The 23,093-nt window shown below is 35.7% G+C and overlaps 1 pseudogene; it reads right to left on the reverse strand.

The window, feature by feature from the left end:
* Positions 1-529: 529 nt before the first annotated feature.
* On the reverse strand, positions 530-22,292 carry LOC131547272 (NACHT, LRR and PYD domains-containing protein 12-like; annotated as a pseudogene).
* Between the last annotated feature and the right edge of the window lie 801 nt (positions 22,293-23,093).

Below are 23,093 nucleotides of genomic sequence, written 5' to 3' on the forward strand. Positions count from 1 at the left end.
GTCTGAAAGAGGCTTAACATTCTCACACTGGTCTCCTTTTCAGCTTTAAACAAGATCTCAACAACATCACACACTGTGCTCAGATATTTCTCCTTAGCCAAAGACTCTGGATCTCTCACATTTGTCTCCTCTAAATTTCAGAAGTGATCTCAATAACTTTACAAAGTGTGCACCAAGTCAAATGCCTCAATATCAGCTCAAATATTTCTACCATATAATATGTATTAAAAATCTAATTAGTCAATTAATATTTAAGACCATGTATGTGCCTTTCACACAGCACAGCTCCAGGGTTACATTTTCTGTAAATCAGTTTTGATTAAGGCGTCCAGTCCATTACTATTTCCAACAAAAAATTATGTGCCTAAGTACATAAACATTGTCCTATAAAAAGTAACATTATCCTTATTTCTGCATAATTTCTCTCTCAGTATAACCTTTAACTCTAAATGTATGATCCCCCTTTATTTAGTGCCTTTCATGTACTTGACTTGATGCACACTTTGTAAAGTTGTTGAGATCTGTTCTAAAGCTTTACAGGAGACAAATATAAAACCCCAAGATTATTTAGCTAAGGAGAAACATCTGAACACAGTGCGATTTTGTTGAGATCTCTTCTAAAGCTTTAAAGGAGACAAATGTGAGAGATCCAGAGTCTCTAGCTAAGGAGAAAAATCTGAGAACAGTGTGTGATGTTGTTAAGATCTCTTCTAAAACTTTGAAGGAGACAAATATGAGACCACCAGAGTCTTTAGACTAGGAGATATATCTGAGCACAGTGTGTGATGTTATTGAGATCTTGTTTAAAACTTTGGAGGAGACAAATATGAGACCATCAGAGTCTCTAGAACAGTGTGTGATGTTGCTGAGATCTCTTTTAAAGCTTTAAAGGAGAGTATTGTGAGAGTGTTGGAGTTTTTGTCTCAAGAGAAAAGTTTGAGAAGCAGGAGACTCAAGCAAAAATCTTTCGATCTTAAAGTAACCTCATTTCTGTCTAGGAGAAACATTTGAGATGTTAAAGAGATCTCACTTTTGATTTATCTTTCCTATTGGTATGTTTGACACCCCTGATATACATTGTAGACAATATCTAGTGAATCCAAATTGATTCTGCACTCAATTTAATGGGCCATTACCTATAAAACAAGACAGTGAAAGACTACACACATGACAGTGTGATGCTGTGTGTCTCTGTGTCTTCAGTCTCTGTTGATTGTGTGACTGTGACGTCTCTGTAGCGGCTCCTTATTCACCATCAGCTGATCCTGAGGAAACTGGACTGATGTCTAAATACTGACAGTCCTACACTAAAACACACAGACAGTCACATATGAGTATGAGACATTACTGCTGTCACATCACATCAGCAGATTCACTTCAGAAAAAGAAAAAAAAACACAGTATATTCATATTACAGCCAGAGATATGAATGAACTGATCAAAGATTAATAACAGTTAAAGGTCAACAAATCTCTCTTTGTTATTTACACACAGAGACACTGAAAGAGATGAAAATAATCATATATTCATTAGGGGTGTGCACAAATAGTCGAACATTCGAATATTCATTCGAATATTCGCTCTGTAATTATTATTCGAACAATAAAAACACTATTCAAATTTTACTGTGTGTTGATTTGCTGGCCTTAAATGCAGGGAATCCATGATAAATCCTAAGCAGTTATAACTATATGCGCTGGGTGGCGCTGTGGAGCGAAGTTTGGATTTACTTTGATATAAATTACCTTACTAAATGATCTGACAAAATGTAATTACTTCTGATCAAATGAATTAGTGAAACTTATTTATCATAATATCACCACCACAATGAGAAATCACAAGAAATCCAAACACAGTCGACTGAGGAAAGACAGCTGTCCATCACTGCATTCACGCATCTGATAGTGAAATGATCTTCAGACATATATAAAGGTTCCTCGAGGGAGAATGGCTTAACACAAAGTGCTAAGAAACTGTTAGCACACCCATTATCTTTGTCAGTGCGTTCTTATTGTTATAAGACTGAGGAACAAACTTTCACCCGAGCATGTGGATATTATTTTTTCTCTCAGAATTAATTACGTGAAACAATGTAAACACAATAAATATAGGCTGACTCGAGTATATGTGGCCTACGTTCTGTACTGTAATTGGCACAGTCTGCTTGATTTTTCTGTTTGCTCTCCTTGATCTTGAATGTTTTTTTTTAAATGTTTTTTTGTTTTTTTGTTTACACATATTTTCAACCAAAATAAAACCTTGCGATATAATGTAACGTTGTTGTAGAACACTGTTGTGTAACGGCTAATCATAAGCTTGTTCAGAAATCATGACAAAACCTTGACAATTAAAAATAACGTCTTTCTCATTAAACTTCATTTAAATAAACGAATATTCGAATATTCAGTTTTTATGAGCCCAAATATTCGAATGCAAAATTTTTGTAAAATGCCCATCCTTAATATTCATAGATCATCACAGAATTAAACAGCTGAAATTTAAGTGGAGCTGAATTATTATCTTATATTCTCCAATTACACACATATGAGGCCTGTTACTAAACTTTGGCCATTTTAAAAGTTTTAAAGGAAAACGCTACCGTTTTTCCATATTCCAATATGTTTTTCTCTCAACTTAGACGAGTTGATACGTACCTCTCCCGTCTCAGTGCGAGCACTCAATCGCTCTAGCGCATGGCGCCACTATGCTAGCGTTTAGCTTAGCACCATTCATTCCTTAGGATCCAAATAGGGATGAATTTAGAAGCCACCAAACACTTCCATGTTTTCCCTATTTAAAGACGTTTACATGAGTAGTTACACGAGTATGTATGGTGACACAAAATAAAACGTGGCGATTTTCTAAGATAAAAAATGATAACTATAATGTCCAGCGGAAGAGCACTTCGCAACACTTCGACCTCGGCGCAGTAATATCATCACTTCTGAAAACTCCCCCTCTACCTCTCCCTCTCCCTCTAACTTCCGTCAATACAACCAACGTGACCTGCATGCCTGCACTATCAGTAGTAGTTTGAGCAGACTCAGTTTTCAGGAGTGATGATATTACTGCGCCAAGGTCGAAATGCAGCTAAGTGCTCTTCCGCCATACATTATTGTTATAATTTTTTATCCTTTTTATGGCTTCTAAATTCATCCCTGTTTGGATCCTAAGGAATGAATGGTGCTAAGCTATACGATAGCATAGTGGCGCCACATGCTAGAGCGATTGAGTGCACGCACTGAGATGGGAGAGGAACGTATCAACTCATTTAAGTTGAGGGAAGAACGTATTGGAATATGGAAAAACAGTGGCGTTTTCCTTTAAATAATAATATACTCACAATAGCCTAATGTCTCCAGTTTATAATGTGGATCATCTTTCAGGTCAGAGAGTAACTTCACTCCTGATTTTCTGATTTCATTCCAAGACAGACTCAGTTGTCTCAGGTGTGAGGGGTTTGATCTCAGAGCTGAAGCCAGAGCAGTACAACCTTCATCTGTGACGCCACACTTCATCAACCTGTAGAGAACAATGACACAATGTGAATTGTGGTTGAAGTGTCTGTAGTTTTTTATTGACTCTGGTCTCAGAGCAGGAGAGGAGATATAATGACAAGCATTGCCACAAACTGCTGCTGACAGAATGAAATTTATGCATGTTGATGCTCAATGGTGCTGTTTGAAATTGTCATGTGCTTCAGGACTGAACATACACACAGAGCTGAATGTGAGATATTGTTTCATAGTGATATAAGGACGGATCTGTCTGGAGAAACAGTCACTTGCTCCTCTAATAAACACCTGCAGAAGGACATTTGCTTCACAGGAGCCACGTGTTCCTCATTACATCTCATTATTAACTCTTGTGATCAAACACATCATTGTGCTTTAGTACAAGCTTTAGTCTTATAATTTACATTAAAGGACACATCTTACAGAGGACAAAGAGATGAGACTATCAGAGAGATGATCTTACCACAGTTTCTCCAGTTTACAGTGAGGATCCTCCAGTACAGCACTGAGACGCTTCACACCCAAATCTCCAATTTTATTCCCAGACAGACTCAGTTGTCTCAGGTGTGAGGGGTTTGATCTCAGAGCTGAAGCCAGAGCAGCACAAACTTCATCTGTGACACCACAATTATTCAACCTGTAGAGAACAATGACACACTCTTCACTCTCTCAGATCAGTTTAGCTGTGAATGCATTAGTAAAGAGAAAGAGAACACTCTTCACTCTCTCATATAGTACTTACAGTGGTAGCCAAAATTATTAGAACACTAGTATTTTCACCAGCTAAAAATGGTTACAAGTCAGTTATTTCTATCTTTGGTCACACTTTATATTAGGTGGCCTTAACTACTATGTACTTACATCAGAAACTTACTTATTGTGTTCATATTGTATTGCAAAACACATTTGCTGCTATTGAGGTGTGATACGGGTAGGTTAGGGACAGGTTTGGTGTATGGGTAGGTTTAAGGGTGGGTTAAGGTATAAGCGATGGGTCAACAGTGTAATTATAATATGCAATTACAGAAATTAATTACAGATGTAATTACATATAGGTATTTTTAAAAATGTAAGTACAATGTAAAAACTTGTATGTACACAATAAATGCATTGTACCGAATGATTAATTTAAATGTAAGTACATAGTAGTTAAGGCCACCTAATATAAAGTGGGACCCTATCTTTTTCTGTAGTGTGTAAGTAGGAAATATCAGTTTATAATTATAATTATAATAATTAAAAACAAACTGACACAGACTAAATCCAGAAGAACTGTGGCAACGTCTCCAATATGCTTCAAGAAACCTACCTGCAAAGCTACCTGAAAAACCATGCGCAAATGCACCGAAGGCAAAAGCTGCTTTAAACGCAAAGGATGGTCACACCAAATGTTGATTTAATTTAGTTATTAGAAGTTAATTGATAAACAAATCTAATTATGACATTATTTTTGACAGCATCCTCATTTTACAGCATTTTTACACAGGTGCCTAAAACTTTTAACAGTACTGTAGCTTTGCAGGTTTTTTTCACTCTTAAAAATAAAATGCTTCACGATGCCATAGAATAACTTTTTTTGTCTAAATGTTTCCATAAAGAACCTTTAACATCTGAAGAACCTTTCTGTTTCACAAAAGGTTCTTTGTGGCGAAAGAAGGTTCTTCAGATTATAAAAAGGTAAGAAAATGTGGTTCTTTAAAGAACCTTTGACTGAATAGTTCTTTGTAGAACCAAAAATGGTTATTCTATGGCATCGCTGTGAAGAACCTTTTCAGCACCTTTATGTTTAAGAGTGTTGAAGCATCCTGGAGATGTTGCTACAGTTCTTCTGGATTCAGTCGGTCTCAGTTTGTTCTGTTTCTTCATGTCATTCCAGACAGACTGGATGATGATGAGATCAGATCTCAGTGTGGAGCACTGGCTGTTGTCAGACTCCTTGTGCAAACAAAAATCGGTTTCACTTTATTTTGATGGTCCCTTTAACACATTCTATTGACTATAAGTAATGTTGCACCTACATTTCTACTAACTCTCATTAGAGTGTTAGTAGTGTATTAGTTGACTGGTAGGGTTAGGGTTAGACTAAGTTGACATGTTCTTGCAAAGTTACTTATAGTCAGTAGAATATCTGTTGAGAGACCAGCACAATAAGGAGTTAGTAGATATGAAGCAGACAGTCTACTAATACTCTTATGAGAGTTTGTTGACATGTAGTTGCAACATTACTTGGTGTCAACAGAATGTTCAAAAGGGACCATCAAAATAAAGTGTTACCCAAAAATCTTACAGGATTATTACAATTAATGGCAAAATGAATGTTTGAAAATATAAACGGATATTTCCTACTGACACACTACAGCATACAGCAAAAGATAGAAATAACTGACTCAAAACATTTTTTTAGCTGGTGAAAAATCTAGTGTTCTAATAATTTTGGCCACCACTGTACACCTCAATGTACTGTATTGCAGTAATTTACAAAACAGTACATAATAACATATTCTTTATATGATTCTATTCATTATAAACAGATGCTGCCTTATAGAGTCCTTACTTGTGTCTATTCCTAAAACCACCCCTACACCTGCTCCTAATCACACTGAAGCTGCTGATCAGTAAAGCTGTTCTTGAAGCTGCAGGAAGAGACTCACGGTTTTGAGTTTGAGAACAATATGAGCTGCATGTGGTTGATTCACCAGAACATCTGATCAATGTGAAGACACCACATATAATTTCAGTTATTGGCCTGTTAAATACCTACCAGACACTTTATTTCCATGTTTTGAATATTTTCTTTAATATAAAAACTTTTCATATAAAAAAAAAAAAAAAAAAATTGAGAAGAAATGCAGATTTGTACTCGGGTTGGTCTCCTCAAAAGCGCACTGTCCTTACTCTCCCACTTATCTGACTGGTTTCTTTAGTAATTTTGTCTGCTAACAGTCAAGTCTTTGCTAACAAGCCAGGCTATTAGCACTTAGTGTAAACAGACAATTCATGAATAAAGAAGTTCACAAATGTACAAGAAACAAAGTCACACAATGTTTTACTTTCTGTATCTCTGTATCTTGATTGACAGTTGTCTAATCCAGTCAGTAGTAACAATTCCATTCACAAACAATACCTAATTTTTACATTTTGTCTGACTTGTTATTGTGTTTTCAAACTTTTTTGGGGTAATTTGTTTTTCACTTCACAAATACGTACTTTACAATGGCTACGTTTACATGCACAATTTTTGGTTCAATCGGACTGAATTCATTACGATTGATGAATCTGAATGTAGTGTTTACATGAACGCTAAATAAAGTGATCGGGTTGATGTGCGCGTTTATATGTCACAAGCTTCAAATCGGAATTGATTTTTTTGACATGCGCACACTGCACAAATATGGAGTTTCTGGTAACACTTTAGATTACAACCTGCAACGCATCATGTAAGTAAACAGAATTTACAGTTTACATTTTTTTTAATTATAGTGTACCTGTTCAGTACCTCCGTGTAAGTATAAGGGAATAATATGTGAAGTTTGGGGAATAAAGGGATAATAACCTGTAAAATTACAAATTATTTGTACTGTAAGTATTTTGAAACGAAGTGGTAGCTATTCTAATATTACGTAGTATGTAGGCTATACAACAATCTTATATTTGCAAGCGATTTAGCAAAAACGTACACTGTGTAGGCCTATTTTTTAAACACGCTAGGTTATTGTTTCAATCCAAACGCTCGGTTGAGACTGTTGCGTTAGGAAGCTGATTTGACCCAATTTGGGTTGATATTAGTAATAAAAGTAACCCGACGGTCCTAGGTTAGGAACAGTGTTGCCAAGTCCGCGGTTTTCCCAGGGAATTTCTACCGGGGAACTCCCCTTGAAATGTGATTGGGCTAGTTTTGAGTAGCAATTGGGTGGGTTTTGTTGTGAAAACCTGGCAACCCTGGTTAGCAATGTAGAGATTCAAACGCGAACGGTTCTGTGTGCGACGAAATGCGTGTCTGCAGTGCTTAAGATGGAAACGTGTGGAAAATAGGAAAAAAAATAATAAAATAAAATAATCGAAACTGTGTTCATTTAAAACTGGAACAGTGAATGTGCTGATCGGGAACTGGAAACAGCTTGAATGGCGCTTGAGATGAGTCTATCCATGTTTGCAGTGCTCATGACAGGAATATGTGTCGAAAATACAAGAAAACTAATCGAAGGAGAGAGATTTTTGAAACTGACTGCAATGTGTTCTTTTAAAAATGGAGAGTTTTGTCCAAGCATGTTCTCTCAACATTGAGCAGTAAAGCCGGGAACTGAAGTAGTCAAAATGGTGCTTGAGGACGTGGATCACAACGGTAAAATCAAAGACGGTAAAATCTGTCAGTTCGCTATAATACATAGTTTAATATTGACTTTCAACAGTTATTACTGTGTGTTTATTAACGTGATGGTTTGGCCATAATGGTTTAACTTTGTGTGTGGGTGAAAAACATGAACAAATTGAAAAAAATCTTAATTTTGTCCTTAAACAAACTTTTCAAAATAATTTGGTTTAGCATAAGCTGTATAAGTATGGATTTGCTTTGCTTTTTCTGAACTGGTGTAATACATTTTTATATTTTATTATATGTTGCCTGTGTTGTTACTGTTGTGTGTGATTTTGATTTAAAAATACCTGTTTGCCATACCTGTTTGCCATTGTTTCGACCCTGCCTGTATTTATGACCATGCCTTTAAATAAAAGCTTGCACATGGATCCGCACGTTTCACGTCTTGTCAGCCCCGTTACAACCATCATGTTTCCTTTAATAATAGAATGGTTAAAAATACCTAGGCCTATAATAAAATACCAATATAAAATTATACAAAGAATATTGTCTTTCTAAATCACTCCTAAACATAAGATTATTGTTTAGGCCATACCACATAATATTAGAATAGGTACCCCTTAGTTTCAAAATACTTACAGTATAAATGATTTGTAATTTTACAGGTTGTTACCCCTTTATTCCCCAAACGTTGCATATTATTCCCCTATACTTACACTATAATTACAAAAATGTTACGCAGCAACTTCAGTTTACTTACACAGTTTTTTGCAGGTTGCATATCTGGTTGTTACCCCTTTATTACCCAAATGTAATATATTGTTCCCTTATACCTACACGTACGTTCTTTATAGGTAAACTATAATTACAGAAACGTACCCTGTAAATTCAGTATACTAATTTAGTTCTTTGCAGGTTGTAATCTAAAGCGTTACCGAGTTTCTCACTGTTTGCACATAATAACCACTCTCCTACACTGTTTCTTTTTTTTTTGTTTTTTAACAGCGGAATTAATATTTATACATTTCTGGATAAATATACATATAAACCACAGTGCCATGCTGCTCATATTTATCACACAGAAAAATGTCCCTCCCTGCGCACAAAATGGGTTGCCTGTGGTTGAGAATCCGAAACACGGACTGGTGGGACGAGTTCACTGCCGAGTAAAAGGAGAGGTTTATAATGACAGGACACGCATTTATACAACACTTTATTCAAAAGGATGAACTGCTCGTTCCGCACATCATGTGTCATTATGCAATTTTTGCGTCATTGCACATGCACAGTCCTTTCAGTTTCGTTTTTCAATCCGATCTAGTGTTTACATGCACGCTCAATTGGATTAGAAAAGGAATAAACCACCCCCTTCAATCCGATCGAGCTCAATCCGATCGATTGAGCCATCAATCCGATTATAAACAGATTATTTGTTTGCATGTAAACGTAGCCAGTGTGTCATATATAATCTTACCACAGTATCTCCAGTTTACAGTGAGGATTTTGTAGTACATCAGAGAGCAGATGAACTGAATCTCCTTGTTTATTTCCGGACAGATCCAGTTGTCTCAGGTGTGAGAGGTTTGAACTCAGAGCTGAAGCCAGAGCAGCACAACCTTCATGTGTGACGCCACAATAACTCAACCTGTAGATAACAATGACACAATGTGAATTGTAGTTCAATTGTAGGCAGGTGAAGGAGTATTAATCAAACTAGCAGAAACAACTGAAGCTCCAGTAAATGTTTGGTGGATCAAAAACAGGAGCAGCAGGTCATGTGATGGAGATGAATAAAATGAACTTCATCTTCAGTCATCTGTGAGTCATTTGTGCTGAGATTTAGTGTGTTTACTGAACATCTATTTTTACAAGCTTTAGTCTTAGAATTTACATTAAAGGACACATCTTACTGAGGGCAAAGACATGAGACTATCAGAGAGATGATCTTACCACAGTTTCTCCAGTTTACAGTGAGGATCCTCCAGTACAGCAGACAGCAGCGTGACTCCAGAATCTCCTAGTTTATTCTCAGACAGATTCAGTTCTCTCAGGTGTGAGGGGTTTGATCTCAGAGCTGAAGCCAGAGCAGCACAACCTTCATCTGTGACGCCACAATCACTCAACCTGTAGAGAACAATGACACACTCTTAACTCTCTCAGATCAGGGGGCTGTTTCATAAAAATAGTTTACCAAATAAGCCAGGCTTATTTCGGTTATTCTGACTTCTTGTCACTTGATTTGGTTTCCGAAAGCAAAATTACCATAGCTGAAGCTCAGTCACTGTGGCAGCTTATGCTGAGAAACTAACCTGGTCAGGAGCAGGCTAAGCTGAGCTTGTCTAACACTGACCAATAGCAACGCCTCGATATTACCACTGACCCTCTCTCATACAATTAGTTGACTTTATTATTAGTCCAAAAATAAAAGTATACATAAAATACAACTTAAATAATCAAATAAATAAAAAAAAAATAAAAAAAAGGCTACAACCAATTGTAGGCTATTTAATGTATTGTGCCCAAAATGCAATGACCTTTTTTTTTTTTTTTTTTTTAAGATACATGCAAACATTTTATCATAGTTGCTACTTGCACATTCAGTTGATCAGCATTTTCTAGCCATGCAGCCTTTCTCTCGGGTTTTATGACAGCTGTACCTTTTATGGTTATTAGAACATTAAAACATATTACAATCTAAAATTGCTTTTTAAAGCATTAAAAACACTCTAAGTCTAAAGTTAACAAGTCTAAAGTTAAAATCACTGAATTACAAATGAAAATAAATAATAGAAATCAGACTACATTTTAACTAATAAGAGGAACACACATTTAACTCATTTGAGCTAGTATGGCTGTATTAGCCAGCTTACATTTGATTTACAGTTACTGCTATCATAAAAATACACTTATATGTAGGATTAAAATTCTATGTCACATTTAATGTCCAACAAATATTTTAGCAGAATGTATATTTTATTCAGAATTCTTGCGCTATTATTCTATTCTGCTCTGTCTGTGTAGCGCGCATGCATGCAGCAGCGCTTGTTTGCTCGCGTATATTTGTATATTCACAAATTTACGGTTGAACCACTGATGTCACTTGGACATTTTTGTCGATACTTTTGGTACATTTCTGGACCTTGAATGTGGTAAGACCCTTGCTGTCTATGTAGGGTCAGAGAGCTCTCTGATTTCATCAAAAATATCTTTGTGTTCCAAAGATGAACGAAGGTCTTACAGGTTTAGAACAACACAAGGGTTGGTAATTAATGACAGAACTTTCATTTTTTGGGTAAACTATCCCTTTAATACTTTAACAGTGAAGTGATTGTTCTCAGTGATACTTACTGAACTGATTTGGATTCTTTAATCACAGGCAGCAACTTCTGAAGAAATTTCAGTTTGTTGGTTTTATTGTTTCCACACACAAATTCATTAATATCAAACTTGTCCAGCTTTTCCTCTGATGTCAACAGCACAAAAACTAAAGCTGACCACTGAGATGAAGAGAGTTTGGCTTGCTTTATTATTCCAGATTTCAGATAATGTTGTATTTTCTCCACTAGTGAATGATCACCCAGTTCATTCAGACAGTGGAACAGATTGATGGTTTTCTCTGGAGAGTCAATGGTCCTGATCTTCTTCTTGATGTACTCAACTGTTTTCTCATTGCTGTCAGAGCTGCTTCTTTTCAGTGTCATTATTTGTTGTAGGAGAATCTGATGAGACTCCACTGACAAACCCAGAAGGAACCGCAGGAAAAGATCCAGATATCCATTTTTACTCTGTAGAGCCTCATCCACAGCTCTCTGATGCAGCTCAGATAATGAAACATGTTCGGATGAATTGAGTTGCAACCAGTCCTTCACTTTAGACCACAAACTCTGTTTGGTGATTTGGTCAAACACATTTCTGTTGTTGTTTGTCCAGGAGAGATGCACATATAGAGCTGCTAGATGTTCCTGAATGCTCAGATGAACAAAGCAGAAGACTTTCCCCTGATACAAGCCCAACTCCTCTCTGAAGATCTGAGTGCACAATCCTGAGTACACTGATGCTTCTGTCACATCAATGCCACACTCTCTCAGGTCTTCCTCATAGAAGATCAGGTTGCCTTTCACAAGCTGCTGAAAAGCCACTTTCCCCAGTTTGAGGATCATGTCTTCATCTGTCACCTTCTTCTCATAGTCCTTCTCATGTTTGATGTTGGTCTGAAGGATCAGGAAGCGTGTGTACATTTGAGTGAGAGTCTTGGGAATCTCTCCACTCTCTGCTGGACTCAACATCTTCTCCAGAACAGCGGCTGAGATCCAGCAGAACACTGGGATGTGGCACATGATGTAGAGGCTCCTTGATGACTTCAGGTGTGAGATGATTGTATCGGCCAGACTCTGATCACTGATTCTCTTCCTGAAGTATTCCTCCTTCTGTGGCTCATTGAAGCCTCGTACCTCTGTCACTCGATGGACACACTCAGAGGGGATGAGATCAGCTGCTGCTGGTCTGGAGGTGATCCAGATGAGAGCAGAGGGAAGCAGATTCCCCACAATCAGGTTCATCAGCAGCACGTCCACTGAGGCTAATTCACTTACATCACACAACCTCACATCACTCTGAAAATCCAGAGACAGACGACACTCGTCCAGACCATCAAAGATGAACAACACTTTATATTCATCACTGGATATTTCCATTTCTTTAGTCTCAGGGAAAAACACATGAAGAAGATCTGAAAGACTGAGTGTTTTGTCCTTCATCAAGTTGATTTCTCTGAAAGGCAGTGGAAATATGAGCTGGACGTCCTGATTCTCTTTCCCTTCAGCCCAGTCCAGGATGAACTTCTGCACAGAGACTGTTTTTCCAATGCCAGCGACTCCCTTTGTCAGAACAGTTCTGATGGCTTTGTCTTGTCCAGGTAAAGGTCTAAAGATGTCACTGCATTTGATGGCTGTGTCCTCTGTTGCTGCTCTCCTGGATTGTGTCTCAATCTGTCTCACCTCATGCTCATTACTGATCTCTCCACTCACTCTCTGTGATGTAGAGCTCTGTGTAGATCTCATTCAGGAGTGTTGGGTTTCCCTGCGTCGCTGTTACCTCATACAGACGACCAAACCTCTTCATCAGATTTGATCTAAACCTGTTGAGGACTTCATGCCTGAAAATGTAAAATACTGCATTATTAAATAAGCTAAGCTAATGTATTCTGCATCATAATCAAATAATCTTTTACGGAAATATTAGACCTGAGATCAGTCTTTGTATCTTCACTTTTATAATCTAAGGTCTGATTCACAGACGCGTCACTCCTCAGAGACACACAGCTGGACTCTGTTTCTGATCTCTTCTGATGAACTGAACTATAACAGAAAGAGATTAAAGTGAATCCTTTGAATGACCATATTTAACAAAGTACATCGTCATATATTATTTAAACAATCACTTTAAAACACAATTCATGGTCATTTAATTTACATTATCTTATTACAAAATATGTTAAATGCTTTCACAAATGCATCTCTCTGTGTAACACTATACATGTTAAAATATCAGATAAAAATATTTAAAGATATAGATAACACTATGTTGATAATATAAAATGACATGCTGTAATAATATTTTTTATAAATGTACCTGAGATCAGTCTTTGTATCTCCACTCTTAAAATATATTGGATGACCCATAGACATGTCACTCCTCAGAGACACACAGCTGGACTCTGCTTCTGATCTCTTCTGCTGAACTGAACTATAACAAATCAGATTTAATCCTTTATGATTATAATCTTTTTCTTTTAAGGTCTTTAAGTTTTTTCATCAAAATCACTCCATGAGTAGGGTTTTTGACCCTTTTTTTTAAAATAAATTTTTCATTTTAATTTCCTTAAAGTATAATTTTTAACCTCCGGACACAAAAACCCAATCTACTATCATTCAAGGTGATTTAATATAGTGTTTATTCAAAGTACCTGCATCCTGGAGAAAACTCTTCATCTGTGGATGTTTGTGTGTCATCCATGATGAAGCAGAATCTGATCTCCAGCACTGACTCTGAATGGAAATGACAAACAAACACAACAGGCCTGTTTACACTTTGTCACTTCAAGTGTTTTTCTCTATCTATCCGATGGTGAAAAGATAGAAAAGGTGTAAATGCCCTCTAAAACGCTTTTGAGACGGATTTAAATCCGATCACACAAACCACTTTAGGAAGTGGTCTGGGCCGCATTCCAGATGAAACTGGACAAGTGTATTATTATTTTTATTTCTTTATTTCAGACCCTTAGGTCCACATCATTAGGTCCATAATGAAATGCCTTTAACTGAAAATTGAGTGTTTAATCTTATCATTATACATTACTGACACTCTATCCTCCAATTTGATACTGTTAAGTGCTTTGACACAATCTGTATTGTAAAAGCGCTATATAAATAAAGATGACTTGACTTGACTTGACATCACAAATAGAATATAAAATAATCAAAGGAAGAAAGTTACATGCAAAGATACATTGTCATTTACATACAACAATCACTATTTAAATCATACAAACTCACTTAATGTCATAACTACTTTTGTATGTATGTACTAATGTATCCTACTTTTATCCTATTTAAGGTCATTATGATTGTATTTCTTAAGTCACTTAATCGACACATGAAACTATACATGTAATTCCTTAAAACAGCATACAAAGTAGGAACATCACTAGATAAAAACAATTGGCTTACACTTATCCACCTTGGGAACTTGAGCAGAATTCTTAATGCATCATTAAATGCCACCTGAAGCTTTTTCGTTTTAGCTTTACTGTAACTACGCCATAAGTGTGACGTGTAGAATGAAGTACAGTAAGCTCTAAAATATGCTATTTTTTTAACAATCATAACCACACTCTTTTTAGCATTAAATACAATATCATGCTGCACATCGTAATTTGAACATACACGAAGAAACTGTAGCCCAGGGACAGAACAACAAAGTCATTAGCATACATCAAATATTTAATAAGATTATCCTATTACACATCTAGTTTTACATTCATTTAACTCAACAGAGAGATCATCCATATACAAATTAAAAAGAAGACGTGGTAATATTCCACCTTGCCGAACCCCATTTGTCATATAAAAGGGTGCTGAAACATTCGTACCCCATCTGAATGTATAGGTTGATGTATATATAAGTACTGTAAAATCCTAATCAAATATGGGGGAACTCCTCTGTCTTTCAACTTTATAAATAGCTTAGTATGATTAATTCGATCAAATCCCTTAGAAGCATCTACAAAGCATATAAATACTGAATAATTGTGTCTATTATACATACTAACCACTTATTTTAGTGAATATATGCATGAATCAGTACCATGCTTCCTTTTAAAACCAAACTGATTATCTGTAGTTACCAATTATTCTTTGAGCCTATTCATAAGGATATGCTCAAATACTTTTGAAATGATATTTGCTAAGGCAATTGGCCTATAATTTTATTTATTTATTTATTTTTATACTGGATATTCTGCCAGTTTTATCTTTAATTGATGGCACTGATAAAATTGTCAACATAGATTGTGAAACACAAAGCAAGTAACACTAAATTTCTAGCATACTTCAGATGTTCAGCTACTATTAAATCAGGGCCACATGCTTTATTTACTGCCAATTTCTCAATAGTGTATTTAACCTCAGGTCTAATAATCATTCACTTGGTATATGACCTACTTCAAATTCCTGCCTCTCAACACAATTAAAAATATGTATGTAATATTTTATCCACAATTTGACAATATTCTCAGCCCCAACAACCCCTTCAATACTAGCTGGCAGCGGTACTTTACTATTATTAACCTTAACTTCTTTCCAGAAATCATGAACATTATTTTGCTGAAATGTCTTAGTCATTGAGTTTGCTCTCATGGTTGCCTCTAATTTTTTTTTTTAAAGAGCAGGTTATATGGGTTTTCGAAAAATATCTGTTCTGTAGTTTGTAATGTAGCTATCCTTCAATGTAAACAATCTGCAAAGTTGTTAATCAAAAAAAGTGCATGATAAATAAAGATATTGTCTCTCAAAAGAAAGAGTCGACTCAGAGCCGTGTTAATGAGTCGTCATATTTTCGAATATTTTGCCTGTTACCGATCTACGTCACTGGGTAACAGATTTGCATAATCCCCGCCTGCCTGCGAAATACAGAGTCTGACCTGCCTACAATCACTTCCGCTAGTAGTGTGTTTATATCATGTCGAGAAGACACTGTTCTGCGCTGTGAAAGCAAGTTTGTTTTGTTTTCATTGCTGAAAGATGATGATGTGAAGAATCACATACAGCAATATAATGCAAACCTTTTGTTGTGTGCTCATCATTTTACCGCGGACTGATTCTCCAAGCGGAAAAGAGCCCTTTCGATTCGGTCTATGTGTGCCCGGATGGACCACGATTTCTACTGAGAGGAATTTGGCTGCAATAGTGCCCTCGTAACGGCATTTATCCCCTGCACCCTCAGGAGGTCTGTGCACGCAACCTGCAACAAGCATCTCCGAACCACAACCTGTAAGTACGATTGACAGCTTTAGGTTTCCAGGTAAACCACAATTTTACTGTCTTACTGATCATTTGCTGTGAACCCATTAGGCCTATTTCCTAAGAATGTGTCGATTAATGTAGACTGTCGTTTTTCTGATTACTTTGTTTAATAATAAAGAATGTAGACATATTTTGGTTTACAGACTGTGTTGTTTCATTGGTTAGTCACGTTAGCACTCAGCTAACGTATACACCATTATTGTTTTTTAAAGTTTTTACAGTTTAGCAGCTAAACTTTAGTTGTGGGCATGATTCGCTTGCATAAGTGTTAAACAAAATGTTTTTTATGTCATTATTTTAAGAACGGATTGGAGCACTATATTATTGTTTTATGTAAAGGTGCCTTGTCAATGGTTCAGTAACTTGCTCACCTACTCCTCTCTGTACCAATCACAACAGACTTAGCCAGCTGACCAATCAGAGCAGAGTAGGCTTATGGAAGGGAGGGGTTTACAGACCTTAAGCTTAAGTAGTCTGACCTAAGATGCATTTAAACCTGTTGTATGGGACTCCAACACAATATTAAGACACTTAAAAAAAAAAAAAAAAAGATCATATGACCTGTTTTTTAATAAACCATACAGCTTTTTCTCAAATACTGGGCCATACCTTGCTTTACCTGCTAAAACCCAATTTTTTAAAGCATCTCTAGCCTCCAAGTGCAATTCAAATACAGTTGAAGTCAAAAGTTTACATACACTTTGTAGAATCTGCAAAATGTTAATTATTTTACCAAAATAAGAGGGATCATACAAAATGCACGTTATTTTTAATTAGTGCTGACCTGAATAAGATATTTCACATAAAATACATTTACATATAGTCCACAAGAGAACATATAGTTGAACAGAAGAATAGTTGAATTTATAAAAATGACCATTTAAACGTTTACATACACTTGATTCTTAATACTGCTGTTACCTAAATGATCCACAGATGTTCATAAAATAATATAAATGCATAATATAATATTAAAATATAAATAGCTATTTAAAACATACACATTTTTGAACGATTACAATTAAATTTTTGGGTCCCACTTTATATTAGGTGGCCTTAATATAAAGCGGTAATATAAAGTATAGGTGGCTTTAATGTGTACTACTATGTACTTACATTTAAATTAATCATTTGATACAGTGCAATTATTGTGTACATACATGTTTTACATTGTATTTATATTTTTAAAAATACCTATATGTAATTACATCTGTAATTAATTTCTGTAATTAAATTTATAATTACACTGTTGACCCTCACACCTTACACCTTAACCCACCCTTAAACCTACCCAAACCACCAAACCTGTCCCTAACCTTACCCGTATCTCACCTCAATAGCAGCAAAAGTGTTTTGCAATACAATATGAATGCAATAAGTACATTGTACTTATATTTTTATGTAAGTACATAGTACTTAAGGCCACCTAATATAAAGTGTGACCACTTCTTTTTTTTTATTATTAGTTAGTAAACAAGTAAAACTACACATTCTGAACAATTATAAACAGTGTATTAGTAGTTAGTTAGTATGCTCCATTCTAAGAAAAGTCTATAAAATAGGGCACAATCTACTAAATTAATATGAATTAATTTTCCATAATTATTTTTTTAGTTTTTTACCTGTATTTTTATTTACGCATTGTATTTTGTGTTTTCAGATTACAGGGTTACATCAGATAATGGATAACGGATAATGTCCTGGAAAATTACTAGTACCTTTTCCATTTTTCTAGATATTTTTCTTACAGTTTACTAACAATCACACGTACAAGCTACTAACAAAGTGTATCATAAATGAACAATTATTAAATAATTATTAAATTAAACAATTGCCAATAGCAGCTAACTATGGCGTCAAATCTATGCCATTAATAACCGAGCGCACCACTTATGCTGGCGCGCGCGGTAAATCACTTCCGCGAGAGGAAAACAGATCTACATGCGAGGAAACGGGAGCCCGCGAGCTAATTTCAAACACTCGCGCGCATGTCACTTGTCCTCTGCGCGCAATACAAGCCCTCGCGCGCGCATGATCATCCCCCACATCCTCGCGCTTGATCTTCTCTCACCTGCTCGCGCGAACACTTCTATTTTTGTCAGTCGTGGGGCGGTGCTTGCTGTTTTAATTGTTATCTCTAACGCCATTGGTTACTTCCCCTTTTCCGGAAGTCAGCTGTGATTGGACGCCTGTGAAAAGGTCTATCAAAAGGTCTATCTGTCTATCAACAGACCAGATGCAAGTTGTCATTTATTTTTTTTATAAATATAAGTAGGGTAAAGTGCAGAACCCTCTTACAATGAAATAATATATTACCATCAACCCCTAAAATTTGACATAGTAATACAAAATATATTAGAAAGTTTATACAGCAACTCTTGCTTATTTATATGAACAAATAATTTATTCATCCAAAGGTCCTTTGAACCAATTTGGGATTTACAGTCATGTACATTTACATTTACATTTAGCAGACGCTTTAAAAGCAACTTACAGTGCATTCAGGTTATACATTACTGTTATTTTTTTATCAGTATGTGTGTTCCCTGGGAATTGAACCCATCGCCTTTTGCGCTACTAACACAATGCTCTACCACTGAGCCACAGGAACACTTATTATTATTATTATTTACAATTATTTAATTGACACTTCTCACATTTTTGAGGTTGTATATAAATATGGTTGGGTAAGCATATAGTGGTGAACTACAACTAATTCAGCATATAGCAACAAGTTGACTATTAGCTTTATATTATTTTATTTTCATTTTTCAAAGTTAATATAGACCAAGCTTTATGTTGTATGAAAATTTCAAATATAACCTTTTTGGTAGATTTACCATGCTAAAAACCGTGGAAACATGTCATTAAAATCTATAAAAAAGGGTTTATGCAGATTGAGGCTGATGTATGGGAGGAGAGCCTCAGCAGGATTCGATCTTGCTCTATTAGTTCTAGGCATCAGTTAATTCGGTTTAAGGTGATGCATAGACTGCACTATTCAAAATCTAAATTGCACAGAATTTTTCCTACTATCTCTCCTATTTGTGACAGGTGTAAATCTGCAGAAGGCTCTCTGACCCATCTCTTTTCTGACCCATGTCCAAAACTATACGATTTCTGGTGTGACATATTTGAATGGTTCTCGGATATGTATGGTTGTGTTTTTACACCTGATCCAGAAATTGCATTATTTGGTTATTCTATTTCTCTGTTAGATCATAATGTGTCTGTACAAAGTACAATCATTTACGGAATGATTATTGCTAAGAGTGTCATTCTGAGGCTGTGGAAATCGGACACTGTTCCTCAGTTTAAGACCTGGTTGAACTATCTTACTGGAATATTGCATATGGAAAGAGTCCGGTATGGAGTTATTGGTAATCTTAATAAGTTTTACAGTATATGGCAAGCATTTCTAGATCATTTGGACCAATGTAATGCTGACTCTGACCAGCAACGTAATGCTTAGTATCTTGTCTGCCCCCTATTGAGTGCCTAGTCATTTTTCCATTGAAACTGCTTGTATGCCCTGATTGTTGTTCTCAAAAGTCTGTTTTTTTAATTTTTTTTAATTTATTGATTTATTTTTTAATCATTATTATTTTATGTATTTAGTTCTTTTATTGTTGTTGTTTATTGTGCAATATAAAACTAATAAAAATACTTATCAAAAAAAAAAAAAAAAAAAGGGTTTATGGTCTTGTTTTATCTTTGTAACATCACAAGATTGTAATCACTACTAATCACTAGTAAATGGAAGAATTTATGTTAATTTATGTTAATAAACTTTTATTATAATGATGTATTCTACTGACAGTGCATGCAATTCATTTTCATTAAAACAGCCATGTTATATTTATAAAAAAAATAAATGACAACTTGCATCTGGTCTGTTGATGAAGCCATGTCTCAGGTCACATGTGAATTATGGATCGCCTTTTCACAGGCGTCCAATCACAGCTGACTTCCGGAAAAGGGGAAGTAACCAATGGCATTAGAGATAACAATTAAAACAGCAAGCCCCGCAATAATCATTCCGTAAATGATTGTACTTTGTACAGACACATTATGATCTAACAGAGAAATAGAATAACCAAATAATGCAATTTCTGGATCAGGTGTAAAAACACAACCATACATATCCGAGAACCATTCAAATATGTCACACCAGAAATCGTATAGTTTTGGACATGGGTCAGAAAAGAGATGGGTCAGAGAGCCTTCTGCAGATTTACACCTGTCACAAATAGGAGAGATAGTAGGAAAAATTCTGTGCAATTTAGATTTTGAATAGTGCAGTCTATGCATCACCTTAAACCGAATTAACTGATGCCTAGAACTAATAGAGCAAGATCGAATCCTGCTGAGGCTCTCCTCCCATACATCAGCCTCAATCTGCATAAACCCTTTTTTATAGATTTTAAGGACATGTTTCCACGGTTTTTAGCATGGTAAATCTACCAAAAAGGTTATATTTGAAATTTTCATACAACATAAAGCTTGGGCTATATTAACTTTGCAAAATGAAAATAAAATAAAATAAAGCTAATAGTCAACTTGTTGCTATATGCTGAATTAGTTGTAGTTCACCACTATATGCTTACCCAACCATATTTATATACAACCTCAAAAAATGTGAGAAGTGTCAATTAAATAATTGTAAATAATAATAATAAGTGTTCCTGTGGCTCAGTGGTAGAGCATTGTGTTAGTAGCGCAAAAGGCCATGGGTTCAATTCCCAGGGAACACACATACTGATAAAAAAATAACAGTAATGTATAACCTGAATGCACTGTAAGTTGCTTTTAAAGCGTCTGCTAAATGTAAATGTAAATGTACATGACTGTAAATCCCAAATTGGTTCAAAGGACCTTTGGATGAATAAATTATTTGTTCATATGAATAAGCAAGAGTTGCTGTATAAACTTTCTAATATATTTTGTATTACTATGCAAATTTTAGGGGTTGATGGTAATATATTATTTCATTGTAAGAGGGTTCTGCACTTTACCCTACTTATATTTATAAAAAAAATAAATGACAACTTGCATCTGGTCTGTTGATAGACAGATAGACCTTTTGATAGACCTTTTCACAGGCGTCCAATCACAGCTGACTTCCGGAAAAGGGGAAGTAACCAATGGCGTTAGAGATAACAATTAAAACAGCAAGCCCCGCCCCACGACTGACAAAAATAGAAGTGTTCGCGCGAGCAGGTGAGAGAAGATCGAGCGCGAGGATGTGGGGGATGATCACGCGCGCGCGAGGGCTTGTATTGCGCGCAGAGGACAAGTGACTCGCGCGCGAGTGTTTGAAATTAGCTCGCGGCTCCCGTTTCCTCGCGTGTAGATCTGTTTTCCTCTCGCGGAAGTGATTTACCGCGCGCGCCAGCATAAGTGGTGCGCTCGGTTATTAATGGCATAGATTTGACGCCATAGCTAACTTAATTCACACGATGTGTGTACGTCTAGGCATCTTTGGTTTTCTCTTTTTGTGGAATTTAAATGGTAAATGTGTGCCTTTTTATTGTTTGAGTCACTTATCAAAAGTTGCCAAATTAATTTTAAACATAGCTAAATTTGTTGCTAGGTGCTTTTGGAATAAAAAGTTGCTAGGGTAGTCTGAAAAGTTGCTAAATTTAGCAACTAAATTGCTAAGTTGGCAACACTGAGCGTCTTTCACTCTCTTTCACAACCCTAACCTCAAACCACAGACAACAGCAAACACCAATCAAAGCACGTTCATCTGCTTGAAAAATAAAATATTAAAACATAAACATATAAGTCATTCACCCACCTTATTTACATACAGATTCACAAAATCCACCGCCTTTCTAGCTACATGTGAAATCGTGGCTCAATTCTTCACATTTACTTACTTTCACTTTTTGTTTGTAGTGCGGAATCTCAAACCTCATCCGGTGTGCGCGCGTTTGATCCATCTGTTTTTTTTACAGTCTATGGTTTGATCCAGTTTATGTAGTTAACTGCTTCACAACAACATCCCATAAACGTTGAATTTCCATAAACATTCCCTCTCATCTCCTATTCATGTAGCCTTGATAAAACAGTTCATAAAACCCCCAAATCAAAAATGCATACCCAAGAAAAATAATATAAAATGTAAAGTATAAAAACATAACAATAATAAATGATTAAATTATTAAATAATATAAATGATTAAAATAATCAAATTATAAATTACATAAATGTCTACTGATGATGTATTATTGTATGATTATATGATTTAAGTAATAAATTAATTAAAAAGGAAATAAAACAACACAAATGTATAACTGCCCTCTTGAAGAAACACACACAGTTTGCATTTAAGGATCCTTAGATCCTTCATTATATATGGCAAGAATATAATTGACATGAAATGAATAAATAAATGCTCTAGCAAAGATATTAGACATGTCTTTCATGAAAAAAAGTTATTCCAAGGGGGACATTTTGCACTGGTTTGGAGGGATTTGGACGACATGGGGTGGAGAGTGACATCACTGCCCCGATTTGTATTTTTTATTTCTAAGGATGGGAAATAGATACAATGTAAATTTGAATGGCACAAACCGGCAGAAAGAGATGGGACAGTTTTGGAACGATTTAGATTGCATGGGGTGGAGAGTGACATCACTGTTTATAAAAAGTTTATTTTCATTATATTTAAGAAGC

This window comes from Onychostoma macrolepis, chromosome 09, assembly GCF_012432095.1.
Source record: "Onychostoma macrolepis isolate SWU-2019 chromosome 09, ASM1243209v1, whole genome shotgun sequence".
Classification (NCBI taxonomy): domain Eukaryota; kingdom Metazoa; phylum Chordata; class Actinopteri; order Cypriniformes; family Cyprinidae; genus Onychostoma; species Onychostoma macrolepis.